Raw genomic sequence first — 15,417 nt, 5'->3', positions numbered from 1 at the left:
TCGACCATTGACCTCTCATCCTCGTACCATCAGGTTTCTCTTACTCCTGATTAAAAAAAAAGCATACAGCCTTTATTACCCCACGGCTGTTTCCAGTTCGAACTAATGGCATTTGGGCTAGCTTCAGCTACAGCTGTCTTCCAGTGATTAATGTTTAACCTTTTTGGCAAGTAAAACAACATCATGTACTTTCAGGACAACATTCTGGTTTTTGAGAAGACCAAAAAAGTTCATGATGCCAAGTCAAATAAAGCTCTGTCTATTTTGGAATCTAAAGGGTTGACTGTAAAGTTTTCAAAATGTACATTGGCAATGATAAGTGTAACCTATCTAGGTCATGTGATTGACGAATCAGGGGTTAAAGCTAAGCCATCTTTGGTGTAAGCCATTAAAAATGCAGCAATGCCCAAATCTAAAGACGACATATGGTCTTTTTTGGGACTTGCAGTATATTGCGCAAAATGTAAAGTCAAAATTTGTGGAGAAATATTATTATATAATACAACTTCTGAAACAGGGGAGTGAATTTGTGTGTTCACAACAATGTGAGAGGGATTTCAACTATAAAGGATTGATCACTAGCGCAATTAAACTGAGCAGCTTTGACCCAAATTCTTATACTATTGCAATGACTGATGCTAGCAACAAGGGTTTGGGGGCAATGCTGACACAAATTGATGGCAAAGGTATTAAACGTGTAATAGCTTTTGTATCAAGATCCTTAACACCTCCTGAGGAGAAGTATCCCACCATAGAAAAAGAAACTTTAGCCTGTGCTTGGGCCCTAGAGCATTTTAGGTCATTTGTGTGGTGGCGACCCATCACAATTTATTGTGACCATAAGCCCCTTGTGAGATTGCTGGCTACGGAAGGTACAAGTAATGCATTGGCTATAATAACTAGAAATTCAACGCACATACAGGATTTTATTTATAAAATCATATATACGGCAGTCAGAGATAAAATGATGGCAGATTCTCTGTCTCGAACGCCAGCACAGTTGTAAAGAGATTTTTCTGGTGTCCTGGGGTTGATTTATAAATAGAAAGCCTGGTCAGAAACTGTATGGAGTGTTCCAGAGCTGATAAATCTCTACAGACATTTACACCTCTGCTGAGTGAGGGGTATTATCCAAAAAACTCATGGGGATCCATAGCCCTCAACATTATGGGACCAGTGGGACCGGCACACAGATATGGTTTAGTAATCATTGATCTATTTTCTAGGTGGACTGTGACCAAAGTCGATCAAAATGCTGATACTGATGCAGTTTTGATATTTTTGGATCAGGTGTTTAGTTTAGAGGGGATTCCTGCTACAGTATTAAGGGATAATGGAGTGCAATTCAGATCTAATGCATTTTAACAGTAATGTGACAGGATTGGAGTGAAAATGAAGACTACTTCTCTTTACAATCCTAGCAGCAATGGCACAGTTGAGAGGTTTAACTGTGTCATTAAAGGCGTGATTCAAGCTGTGTGTATTAAGGGTGGGTGGTCAATTGTAATGTATGGACTATAGAGTCCGTAGAAAGGTAGCTACCCGATGGTCTCCTTTTTAGGGCTCGCCTGGTGTTGCAGCTCGAAGCGCTTCCGCCAGCGAGCCTTATTGTCGTTGTGATGCCTCTCCCAAGTGGTACAGACTGGTGCACGAGCAGACTCCGGTCTGTGAACGCGCTTCTAAGACACGCTTCCCAGACACGGGCAAAGACTGCAGGCGCCGCCACTGGCACGAGCCGCAGGGAACGCCAACGTGCATGCTCACGGCGTCACGCTCCTGCCCTCCCGCGTCTCTTCTAAGGCTGTTCTGCGCTCCAGGCCGGACTTGATGTCCTTGTGTTCCTTGTTTATTTAGTAATACTGAAGATTTCACTTTTGGCACTGCGCCTTTATTTATTAGTAATACTGCCGCTTTCACTTTTCATGGGACACCTTCATTTATTTATTTACCAGTAGCACCGCTTTCACTTTTGCCCGGCGAAATTATTTCTTTTTCAACTGCGCCACTCTCTTTGCTGCCGCTGTGTAGTCCTGCATGTCTCTGTGTCCTCTTCCTTGGCATGCTCTTGGGTAGTGTGGTCGATTGTAAGTGGGTAACACAGAATAGTGCAGTCTTCGCTTGTTGCTCACAGTGCACTTAGACGAGTGCAGTGAGCTTTACTTTCTCATGAATCAGCATGCCTCCATGTCAGGGTCCGTGAGTGGGCGGGATGTGGAATTTGTTGCATCCAGTGGGACCACGGCCCTGCCGGTGGTCACTCAGCAGGGATTGAACTGGCACACATTTGGTGGAGTTGTCATGTTCCCTCTGTGGACATTCCTGTTTAGCAAAACTTAGGAGGAGAAGTGAGGATTTACCACACCCATCATGGCTCCTGCAATACACATTCGTAGTCCAGTGCCAAATCACACATAAACCAATCTGTGTTCACCCGAGTGCACTGCCCCTTCCGACGCAACTCCCCACACAACACTTGCTGGTTTTTCCCCCCACCCACCCCTGCGTCGTTGAGTACCCTGGTCTGCTGGAGCTCTAGCTATCAGTTTCATGTTTTGATCAATAAGGGACGAGCAGACGGAATTTTAATTTTCCTATATAAATATTATTTCAATCTCCTGTCGGCCTCTACTTGAAGTACTTGAAGTCCCAGGGGGAAGAGGGGGAGGAGCTCTTTGTACTAGGGATGGGACAGACGTAGACTTTTATCTCCGCCTTGTTCGTTACCCCAGGGATGCGCATCCCCATCGCACAGGTCAGCAGATATGTATTCTGCAGCCAGCCCGGGTGAGTGCTCTTCTTACTCTCTTTTGTCTGCACACCTGTGTGGGAGGCTCACGCAGTGCCCTCGGACTGCAGCCTAGGACACTGGCCACTGGCTGCCTGCTGTGCTAGGTATATTCTCTCCTTCATGCCTCCCATCCCACTTCTCCCCCTTCCATGCAGGAAGGAGAGATGTGATGCAGAAAGTGAAACCATCATCACTCTGGAGAAGTTTAGAGAACTTTAATATTGGTGCAGGAGAAGCAGGCCGTAGTAGAAACCTGGCACAAAGGGCCTGACATTATCCAGCAAATCAAATTGTAGCTTAGGATGGCCTGTAGCAATGACATAGAGACCTCATGGGCCCTCTACAGGAAGGCTGGAGTGCACCCTGTAAGCAGTCCCTTCTGGAAATTTTGAGATGCAGGTTTCCTAGCTGTCTGCTGTGTGCCTTCAAGCTTTGGTAAGTGGATGGACGGTATTTCTGGAAATCAAACTAGAGGTAAGACACTTTATTCTCTTTCATGTGCCACTCTGCTACCTTCTATTTTGCAGTTGTTTGTCTTAAGCATTGAAATATCAGAGATTCTATTAATTTGATTTACCAGTAGAAGATTTAGGAAAACGTGCCTTCTGTTGGTGCTGTGATTGGTGTTTATCGGCTATGTTTCTGTCCCTGTGATGTGTTCACAGTGCATTGTCTGATTCAGTTCACTGCACTGTGCCTGGTTACCGATTTACGCCACTGTAGTGGGCCTTCTGTACTTCGCTGCGGTGTGCACTGTGTCTAAGCTACTTGACTGCAGTGTTCATTGTGTCTGGTGTACTTGACTGCAGCGTATACAGTCCCTTTGCTTTTCACTGCAGTGCTCTGTGCACTCACTGGAGCGAGCTTTGTGCCTAAGGTATTACACTGCAGTATGCTTGCTTTGTGTGACTAATACTCTTCACTGCAGCGTGTTTTATGCTGCACAGTGCTCTATACCCAATGCCCACTATGCTTATTAGAACAGGTGCAGGACAGATCTTTTATCTTTAGTACACCTGAATGTCAGTACACTCATAGGGCCCGATTCACATAATGAACTTAAGACTCAATCCTAAACTTACTACTATTTTGGTATTCACAGAATGCATTTACTACTTTTGGCATTCACAGAATGCACTTACTACTTTTGGTATTCACAGAATGAACTTACTACTTTTGGTATTCACAGAAGTTAGGATTTTGTCTTAAGTTTGTCTTAAGACAAACTTAAGACAGACTTAAGTTAGGATTTTGTCTTAAGTCTGTCTTAAGTCTGTCTTAAGTTTGTCTTAAGTCTGTCTTAAGTCTGTCTTAAGTCTGTCTTAAGTCTGTCTTAAGTCTGTCTTAAGTTTGTCTAACTTAAGACAAATTCCTAACTTCTGTGAATACCAAAAGTAGTAAGTTCATTCTGTGAATGCCAAAAGTAGTAAGTGCATTCTGTGAATACCAAAATAGTAGTAAGTTTAGTATTGAGTCTTAAGTTCATTCTGTGAATCAGGCCCATAGTTGCTAAGGTTTCAGATTGCTTATTTGAGACATTTTCATAATTTCGAAATTCTATGGAAGCATGTAGCTTGCTGTACTTTTCCTGAATGTTCTCAAGACTTCTTATTTGTGTTAGGAGCACCTAGATAATTTCTTGAAAATGACTGAAACCTGGGGTCATTTGAAATGAAAAGTAGAAGGAGCCCTAAAAGCTAGTGAATGCAGCATTTTCCCACCAATGAGTTAGATAAACTGAATTTAACAAAAATGGAATGCAGTTCCAGTCTCCTAGTGCATGCCCTTTTTTGTTGTTGAAACATAACCTTTCTGTGACAACACTTGTGCATTAGCAGAGCCAATAGCTCTGGCGAAACACGTATAAGGTCCCAAAGGCGAGACAGATGGCATTGCAAATGCTTGTTAGCTTTCATTTTTGCCACGAGCTGCTTGTATAGTCGAAGTCTCCCCAAACTATTGCGGTCTTACTTTAAGCTGGTTGTGCTAAAACATAACCTCATATGCCATTGCATTACACAATTCTGTGAACACCGAGTAGGAAACATTGGGGCTTTTCCCCTAGTCTGTTTCCTGCAATGAGCTCATTCTGTTTTCTTTGGGGTTTCTGCTTTTTTCCATGATGGCACAAAAAGAATAACTCTGCATGTGCTCTCACAAAAGAATGCATGGATTGTATTCTGGAGTATTAATGTTTAATAATTAATCAACACATAACAGAAATTTTCAAAGTGCGCAACACAAAAATGCTCAAATAATAATACAACATTCGGGGGAAAGATGGGATCCTGCACTGACTTACTCCACCAGTGTACTCTTTACTCCACTTTGGCCTCCAACAGCCTGGCTGGTGCGCCACAAAAAGTGACGCACCAGCGGTGTAAAAGTGACGCACAGCCCAGTGGCGTAAAAAATGCGCCTTGTTGCACCATATTTACAAAGTGACGCCTCTAGGTAGAGGCGTCACTTTGTAAACCCATGAGCCACATTATACCTGCGCCAGGTATAATGTATGCAAGGGGGGCGTATTGACGCAAGGAAGGGTCGTAAAAGTGACGCAGTGAAATCTATGAGATTTCACTGCGTCACTTTTTGGACACCGTTGCGTCAAAATCTTGCGCCTGCCTCACAGCAGGCGTAAAGCTGACGCAGGCCCTTTCACATGGGGCTGGAGTTGCGTCACTTTTGTGACACACTCCAGCAATGCGTCACTTTTGCGCTTACAGATACGTCAGAAATACTGACTTATCTGTAACTCCTTGCGACATGATGCGTCATACATTAAATATGACGCATCAGGAATGTCGCAAGGAGTGCGCACTGAGAAGTGACGCATCGCTGCTTTCACGCAGCGATGTGTCATTTCTCATAAATGAGGCCCCAGGTGTCCCAGTTAACATGCAACCATCTGGTAGCCAAGCACACTCTTCCCCCTACAGGCATACATACTGGGGTTTGGAATCAGCATTCTATTTGTGATCATTATGCTTCCGCCCACCACGCCATTTCTAAGCGCTGTAAATAACTGTTACACTTACTTAACAAAACTGACTTTATCTTGCTAGGAAGGATTAATGTCCCTTGCGCTACTGAAACCTGTGCCCTGCAGGTCACTGGAACATGTTAGCATTTACAACACACTCAAAGCGCGCTCTGATCAGGTTCCTGTTAAGGGGATTGAAAAGCACAGGAGGGACAGGTAGAGAATAATGTGAGAGAGATTTGATCCTGCCTCATCAGGGCTCTGTGGTGTTTTCTCCCTCGAGGCTGTGCAAACACACAGGCTGCTGAATTGTTAAAGCTATGGCACTCCAAACATGAACCACTACAAGTTGACAAATTGTGCTCCTTTTCTGTACTGTGTACACAGAAGTGACCTGCAGGGGCCACAGGTGCGGCGGCAGGAAGAGCAGATTCCATTGTCATATATATAAAATAGCACGTGCAATTTAAAAGCCTTTGAGTGTCAGCTGTCACTAGCACAGCCTTGTGTGTAGAAGCATCTCAAGGTTCTATGTGCTTGGGAACCATTTATTTCAGAACACAAAGGAAAGGCTCTCGGGAAACGAAGTTGCCTCACAGTGTTTGACTTCTAGACATTCATTCTGCTGAAGATCCATAAACCTGAATCACCGAGGCTGCCAACCTTCTGGTGCATGTGCCAGGACACACTCTAGGACACTCACAATCAAACTAGGCCTGTGCCAACTTGTATTTCCTCATTAGATTTCATTTGTAAAGGTATATCAATAATTAAGGGAATCTGTGAGGTACTCAACCTTGTTATCTCAAAGTCTGTTATCAAGTTCTGTGGTTATGCTGAATAAGCAGCTACGTGCATCATTATCAAATGCAATCTCTTTCTTAATGTCATAACTTCACTTTCACAAGTGCCTTATTAATCTTCTTGCTTTCTCAAATATTCTTGAAAATGCAGTATTTTTGCCCACTCCTTTTTAGGTTTCGCCTAGCGAAGGCTGCGCTTGCGCAGCTCTCGCTGGGAGAAAACTGATGTTTCAGAGAGTGAGGCTTGAACCCGCCCCTTTTCTCCATTGGCTCGTTTCCTAAACGGAGGCCAGCCATTGGAGGAGAGGGGCGTCACTCCGTTCAAGCCCCGCCTTTTTCGGAGAGAGGGGTGTGTTTTAGCTGTTCTTTCTCTCCCTGACGTCATCGGGAGAGAGCACCCCTCATCACGCTGCCTGCACGCACAAGTCAGCTCTCTGATTGGTGTTCCTTATTAACCAATCAGAGGGCCGACTGGTGCGTGCAGGCAGCGTGAGCAGCGCTCCTCTCTTGTTCTGAATTGATAAAGGAACGATTGGCAATATTAGCGGGGAAACAAGCGGCTTGACTAGTGATAATATGAACAGCCGTTAAGCAGCGCAGGTCCTTCAGCACATTAAATACGCTCTGCGAGTGAATGGACTATATATTCTGCTTTGCTTGCAAAATGGCATGCAAAACGTATGCAGGAACGGACACTTAATGTATATACAGGCATTTTACTTTTAGTGTTTTAACAACAATGTTGTGCAACTATGCCCACCGTCTTTGTGTCCAAAGAGTGTTTGCACTATGAAAAGACTGCGGCATAGAACACCGTAGCCCTTTAAGTTGTTTTCCTGTTCGTGTTGTTTACCGGGACAGCACTTTCTAATTGTGAAAACACGGCCTTGTTTGACTCTGACTGCAGCACAATGTGCATTCTAGTGGCAAACAAGCTCTAAGTGGCTTTGTTTTATGATTTAATTTAAAGCATTGCTGTGTCTAATAAGACTCTCTGTTAAAATCTGAGCGCCAAGCTTTCAGAGGGCTACGTGGCCTACATATAAAGGCTTTGCAAACAGCGTCTAAATAACAGGCAGAGGGGCGCACATTAGGAGCTGCCAGGATGGCGTTTGTTGTGGCGGCCCCTGTCCTCTTTGCTAGACAGCTGAAGGAGCAGCGTATTGATCTGCTAATGCCAGCTCAAACACGGGGGCTGCCAGCCCACAGGGCATGCCGAGGAAAGCCGGGCCCGGGGAGGCGCGCGCTGCGGCAGCTACTTTACAGGCTTACGCCGATTTTTTTGGTTTTCACGATGTGACAATGTTTATAAACTTGTTTATCTACGACCATCGTCCTCGGTTGCATGTTCCTCGCAATTTGCTTTCTCTGGGCGTTTTAGTGTGATGGCAAACACGAGCTACAGTTCAGTCAATAATGAGATGTCTGACTGAGTTCATGTTCTGATATTGCATAGCATTAGGGCTGTGTGTATGGGGCTCTGTGTGTGTGTGGGGGGCTCTGTGTGTGTGTGTGGGGGGGCTCTGTGTGTGTGTGTGGGGGGCTCTGTGTGTGTGTGTGTGTGTGTAGGGGGTCTCTGTGTGTGTGTGAGTGTGGGGGGGGGCTCTCTGTGTGAGTGGGTGCAAATGCAATAGGTCTCGCATTTGCGAGAGATTAAGCTATTGACATTGTAAATGACAGTACCATTTATTTATCTGTTTTCAGAACCAACACATAAATAAAAATGTTGTCATTTACAATGCTAATAGGTCTAACTTTGGCAAAGGCGAGACCGTTGCATTGTAAATGCTTGTTTGATTATGTGGGGGAGGACTAAATACAATCCTGGATGGTTGTTTAGAAAATGTGCTAAAACTTGGTTAATGGAAATTGTCAGAGACGCCATGGCAAGAAGCCATCAGAAACGCAAAGCTTATTATGATGTTAAAATGAGTACCATACCTGTGCATGTTAAAGTTGAGGACTGGGTCCACATGTAGGAACCAGGATTTGTAATTAAAGGAGACAGTAAGTTCTATGAACCAGAAGAAGTAGTGAAGGCATTGCACAATGTGGTCCATTTGAGCAATGGTAAGTTATTGAACTTCAAGCAGATGGCTTTGAGCAATTGTGATGGATGGGAGGATGGCAAACAGGCCAGGAGAGATTTTGGTTGGTTAGATATGGAGGTTGACAGTGTTGCTTCAGGAACACAAGGAGAGAGCGGTAGGGAGTTAATGGACAAACTTGGGAACCCATTGGTAGATCCCTCCCAGGGACATTTGTTACCCACTCCTAGTGATTCTATTGAAGGATCAAATCCTTCTGAATAGCAAGTATCACGCACCTCTGGTAATGATGTTGATTAATCAGATCTAAGAGTTGAGTGGACACTAAATAGGAATGTTCCACCTTCCACTATAGAGGAGGATCATAAGGATAGAAGAGTAAAGAGTTTACTTATAGTTTTTCTTCTTTTTCCTACTTCCACTTTTATTTCTCTACCCTTTCTCTACTTCTAAACATAGCGCAGTATTGTGCATTAGGTATTTAGGGTTGCCATGTTTTTAGGTATGGAGGTTAATTTATATATACGGAGGGGGAGGTGGTATGTTAAACCTTGTTTTATTTTGTGTTAAAAAAAAAAAATTCAAAGGAGGGGATGTGTTGTGGGCTTGTGTATGAATAATTAGGGCTTGTGTTATGTCCTCATTTGTATGCAATTCTGTATTCTAAGACTGCTCAGAGATGCTGTGGGGCAGTTGGTGATTGGAACTGGGCCGGATGGATCGCATTGGCCTCATACTGTACCTTAGTAATAAAGTATCGGTGTTATCACTAAACCTGCCTTTAGCCTCTCTACAGCGACATAAACGCCCAACATGAAACACACTGCTAATAAGAGACTTGTTTCCACTTGCTTTGCAAGGAAACTTTATTGTAGAGATTTTAATGATTGATGGCTATTTTTTCGCAGTTGACTTTTTAGATTTTGGCGACTATTGCTAGAAGCCCAATTCAAGGACATCCATCACTTGTCACTTAGAGCTGGTGGCCAGTTGCCTTTTGTTCCCTTTTGAGGGTTTTCTGGGTCGTGTTTTCTCAGTTTCCTCTATCTTCTATTCCTTAATCTTTCAATTTCCTGTTTCCTATTTGATTCTGTAAGAGAAATATAAGGAAAGGGTAACATTAACGACATGGATAAACAATGTCGTCCACTGTACCTGAAAAATTCAATGGCAAAGGTCACATGCTAGTGAATGAACTGTGAATTGTTACTGCGTTGGCAATTAAAATTCTTGTTGGAAAAAAAAACTGGCTTCTTTCTGGAACTTGAGCCATCTGGGTGTGGATCCCACAAGTGTTGCATTCGGTCTGCTCCACTGCCTGGCTGGGGTCTATTTGTCACTTTCCTTGCTGTGACCCTGTCTGGACCTCACCTTCCCCAAAAGTTAATTCATAATCAGGCCTCAGGAAGGCAGTTGATAAAAATGGGGGGGAAACAAAAGCATTGGCAAAGCTCCTAGTTCTGGCATTGGCAACCTGGTGCAATTTTTTTATTTTTTATTTTGATTGCAATCATATGCCAAAAACACAAAAATAAGAAAACACATCAGCGCCTAAACATGGCCACCAAATGCGTGCAACAATAAAATACAATATAAAAAAACATTAACTAGAGTGATTTTTTATTGTGGTTTAAAAAAAATTAAGAATACGTTCAGGTGCCACACATTTATTAATTGTATTTGTGAAGGAGACAAGAATAGATCACTACCAAACCTGGCACTTAAATCACAGGTAGCTACAATATTGCGTCAAATAAACACTTTATTAAAAAGCACACTGAAAATAAATCACCCTCTAATTAGGCACCCAAAAAGCAGGCAAAATATAAAGCTTTTATTTAAAGTTTTTTTTTTACAATTTTTATTTATTGAATTTTACTTTACAGTTTACTTGTGCTCAAAATATTTCAGCAAATTATTGCCTCTCCATTCACATTGAATAGCAAAATAACATGGTACAGTTTTTACTGATTCTTTCTCCTTCCCCCTATTTTTCACCTCAGTTTGGAGGTATGAGCTTCAGTCTTATTTGATATAGTGTTCTGGTGATTTACAATATTAAATCCGCTGTGTGGAACAATTGTTTGAATGTAGTAAGGTTTCCTTTGTTTGGTCTGACTTGGTCTGTTTCGCCTTGAATACTGAATAAGCATTGCATTCTTTATTGTCTTTATGCTATTATGTGTCTTGGCTTTCCTGGATCAATTGTTTAGCTATTACGCCTAATTGTAATGCGGACATAATTGAACTTATCTTTCCTTCTAATGTGTTTGTCTATTGGCGACTTTGAGCCAGATCTAATAATCAATTTGCCAACAGTGGTTGCAAACTACACACTAACATTTGGTAATTAATTCTGATTTTGTGAACCTACCTATGTGCAAAGAGATCATTCACAAATCAATATTTGGAGTGGATCACAATTTGAATTCTTCATCAATAGTCATGAGGTAGGTCGCTAATTTGTTTCACTTCAATTGGATGTGATCACAGGGAGCGTGTCCTGGCTCTGGCACCTCTGTGCTGGCACTGCCACTGATAGGTATTTTCCTGAAAACAAATGACTTCTTGGTACACCTCAAAATGTGAATTTCTGTAACCATATCAAGAAACTAAAGGGTATTGTAAAGCATAACAAGCGACACAAATGTTAGACTGGGGCACCAGCATGTACTGAGGGTGGAGTATACCATAACTCAACACCTTCTCTGTGCAGTTTCTATGCAGTTTCTAAGCACTATAAAAGTGGTGTATAAGTACTATACTTGGTGGAAGATGAAGGCTATGGTTGGCCAGCGGTAGGGGAAACGCTGCAGTTTGGACATCCCTAAATTCTTTCAGGAACTAAATTAGCGTCTAGTGGTCACTAAATTCACATATTACATGTTAAACGAAACTGACGCTAGAAGAGTTTATAGAAAAAAACATAAACTGAAGAAAAGCCACGATGCTCTATTTTATGTTGATAAACCCCCCGCTCACTGATTTAGCAAAATCAATAATATATATATTACTCTCACAGTTATAGGTATTTACTGGTAAAAAAGTGAAGTAAAGGGTTGGCTGCCAACAAACTCACATGGTCACACTTGACTGCCACCTTTAAAAAAAAAAATTAAACAACTGTGGAACACTGGTAAAGATAAACTGATCTAAACATTCTCTGAACCTGCTCAAAGAGTAATGTGAACAAACTGCCCAATCACCCAACAAACAGTTTGAAAAAGGACTAGAATAACAGCCCCCTCTGATCAGGTTCCTAGCATTCAACAGTGTCATTTCATCGTCAGACCTCTGCATCCACACAGGGCGTAAAAGGCAAAGGCAAGCTCCTCCACTGTTACAGGGGAAAGCAGGGTATAATTTCGATGAAGAAATGTAATTTGTAAAGCAGTACAGATCAATTCACCCTATTGAATATGAGCATGCTGAACATGTTTAATTATGATTTTGTATGTATATTTGTGTGTGTGTGAATATGTATCTGTCTATCTATCCATCTATTGATCGATCTACTTGCACCAAGCTACCTGACACCTCAGTGCATATATGTGGCAATGAAAGTAATAACATCGAAATGCTTTATGAATGAAATACAAAATAGCTGAATATTTGTTGGCAGTTAATAAGTAGGTATGTGAATCTATACCACTACAAAATGGATGCCATGTTTGCATATCTTCCAAAATGAGTTGGGACGGGTACTCCTACATCAATTCCTATGCATGCGCACTATATGTTTCACTTTGCGCAAACTGTCAGTGACCCGTGAAACGCGACTGGCGATTGTTTGCTATTTTGTTCATGAAATAAATCACGCTTTATGGTGCTGGGCTTAAGACTATTTTGTGAAAGGACAAGGTATTTGGAGTATTAAGGAGGATCGCTACATCGCTTAAGCCTGCCACCGAAAAGCGGCTAGGAGACCCGCAAACTTGCTTTTGAATATAAATATATACACACACATCACAGTGGCAATAGTCTCTTAGAGTTACAGTTCAGCTGTACTTTCCATTGCACAGACATTTTTTGGTTTGCCTATATCTTTTGATCCTCTGGACGGATTTGCACAAAACTAGCTAGTCTTATACCTTAGGGCCTTATTACGAGTTTGCCCATCCTAGAGCAGACGGTGCAACGTGTTGACTGCTGTAGGACAGCCAAACCTGTGATAAGACTGATTAGGAGTTAAATCCTGGTCTGGTGGGTGGTCCTGCGGTGGTCTGACAACAGCAGTCTGCTAGGCTCATAGAAGAGCCTATCATGCAGACCGCCACAGTCAGAGTGCTGACTTCACTTTCCTGCATGGCGTGGCATATATGCCACACCATGTAGGAAGATGGGGTGCAAATCTGGGGGGCACTACATGCCGAAATCGGGCATCGTTGTTGCCATTCCACCACCCTTTTCATAGGTTCACCACCTTGGAAAGGGCGGCGAAATGGCAACTCAGAATATGCTCAGCAGTGACGGCTGTGGCACCGCCAGCATATTCCTGCTGGTGAAAGACTGCTAACTCAGCAGGATCCTTAATCCGGTTGGTGCCGACGGTCTCGTGGTGGGGCAACCGCCACAGTCGGAAACCTGCAGGCGATCCTGCAGTGTGCCATCATCAGACCGCTGAGAGAGCGCCATGTTATTTTGAAAAATGTGTAGGGGTGCGCCATAATCCCGAGTAGTCAGCACCCACATATTTAGAGGATCTTACTAATGTAGTTTAGAAATGTAACATTAGGCTGGGAATCAGTGCAATATGTAGTGATGTATTTGTTATTTAGAGACTAATGTCGAGCCTTAATCAAAATGTGATGCTGCATAACGTAGAAATTTAATCATATGTGAAATGGTGCATTAACAATGATGTGCCTTAATAAAATAATACATGTGCCTATAAATGAGTGGATTATAATGGGGTTTAATGTGAAGAATATATTGCTTGCAGAACTAACTGTTTATAGTGATGAAATGTAATGTCATGTCATGTTAGAAGTGCGTTTAAAAGTGCAAAAGCCTGGGACATGCTGAAGACAGTGGAGGCCTAACTGTATTTTTCTTTCGTTAGCCTCAGTCAGAAAAAAATGATTTTCTCTTGCTTGGGAAAAGCTGTCCTCAGCAAATATTAAATTGTAACTTTGAATGTTGTAAGGATGGTCTCACATACTCTAGCTTGCAGGTGCAAGGCCACAAGGCTCGTTAGGTAGAAGGGTCCATAGTTTAGAAGTTAGGATAGTGGGCGCAAGTGCAGAGAGGCTGTCAAGGAATTTGGGAGTGCAACATTCAGCCAACGGACACTTGATGGAGAGGTGCCATAGTGGAAAAGTCCAAAGATCTGTACCTGCCAGAGGGGCGTACCTCTGGGCATGTCAACTGTTTTGGGGATTTTGTATTAGGGACAGCACCCGAGGGGGAGAGGCAGTCCGGAGCAGAGAGAAGAGAGTAGACTAGGCGTTAGAAAGAGGGCTTGGGAAAGGCAAGAGGTAGGCAGTTTGTTAATTTAAGGCAGAGTAAGGTGTGAGAAGGAGCATCTTAGAACGAGCTCAGAAATTGAAGCAACTTCATGGAAGGTGAATGTACTTCCTAGGAAGTCATCACTGCTGACACCTTTATGCTTGCTGGGTAATTCGTTAAGTAGGGATGTCACCTTAGAGTTAGTGTAGGGACAGTTTAACAAATTCCTTTTCCTTTTTTGTAAATGCAGTCTCGACTTTCTACATTGTCAGTAATGGTATGTCTAATGCTTCTCGAGCTGACCCTGATTTTTATTCTGAGTCGTCTGAGACTCTTCTGAGGATTACCTTTGCATTAGTGCCAGTCTATTTCCTGAATCTTTTCTGAGATGTTTGTATGTTCAGTTATTTTTGGCTTTGTAATACATTTTCAAACTTTCAGTTGGTAGTCAGTGGTCCTTTGAGTCTAATTTGGATTTGCGTTATAAAGTTGTTTAAAGAGATGGTTGCAAAAATCTACCCTCTACGCTTCTAAGACAGGGAAAACGATCCAGTCGACCTGACCTGGGATTCTTGAAAGTGGTAAGAAATTCTAGATGAGAATCCCAGCTTCCCCACCGCCACTACGGGTACAGAGGTCCAATGCACCACTGTACTCGTCATATGGCCCTTAGTCAGCTAATCCTCAGCATGCCAAGTTTCATGAATATCCATCCCCCGAATTTATTTTGGGTAAGGGTGAAAAGGTATGACATTTTTTCTTTTAGCTCCCTTAGAAAATGTTGCTAGAGGAAAAACCACTGAACGGATTTATGCTAAACTTGGCATGAAAGTAGATGTTAAGTAAAACTGTGCATTTTACATTTGGTGTAAATCCGTTCAGTAGTTATGAGATATTAATGTTTAAAAAGTTGCTGGGTGGGATTTAATGGGTTAACACTTTTGTATAACCCTGCCATTTAAACTAGTGAGCCAATCCTGTCCACCACATTTTGAATTTTTTACACAATGTGATCTTCTGTATTGGGGATGAATTTATATTTCAGCTATCCTGAAGTTCACAAGTCAGCACTGACTTGAAAGTTTCACACTGTAAAATCTTTTAATCCACAGCCATGGAATCCAACCACAAAGGTGACTGACCTCAAGATAGTGGTAAGCAGTGCATAGATGCATGGAAACTATATGGCACTCTTGAGAAAAAAAACTGTTCTTGGCATACTATGCTTGAGTCAGAGCCCTCTAGTGAGATCGCCAGTAGCCGGGAAACATCCTTTATAACGCAACTTTTACCACGCAGTGCCTTTACGACGCAACTATTACAACGCAAACCATTACAACGCATTGC

Source organism: Lissotriton vulgaris, chromosome 10 (assembly GCF_964263255.1).
Source record: "Lissotriton vulgaris chromosome 10, aLisVul1.2, whole genome shotgun sequence".
Classification (NCBI taxonomy): domain Eukaryota; kingdom Metazoa; phylum Chordata; class Amphibia; order Caudata; family Salamandridae; genus Lissotriton; species Lissotriton vulgaris.
Note: the sequence above shows the minus strand (reverse complement) of the source record.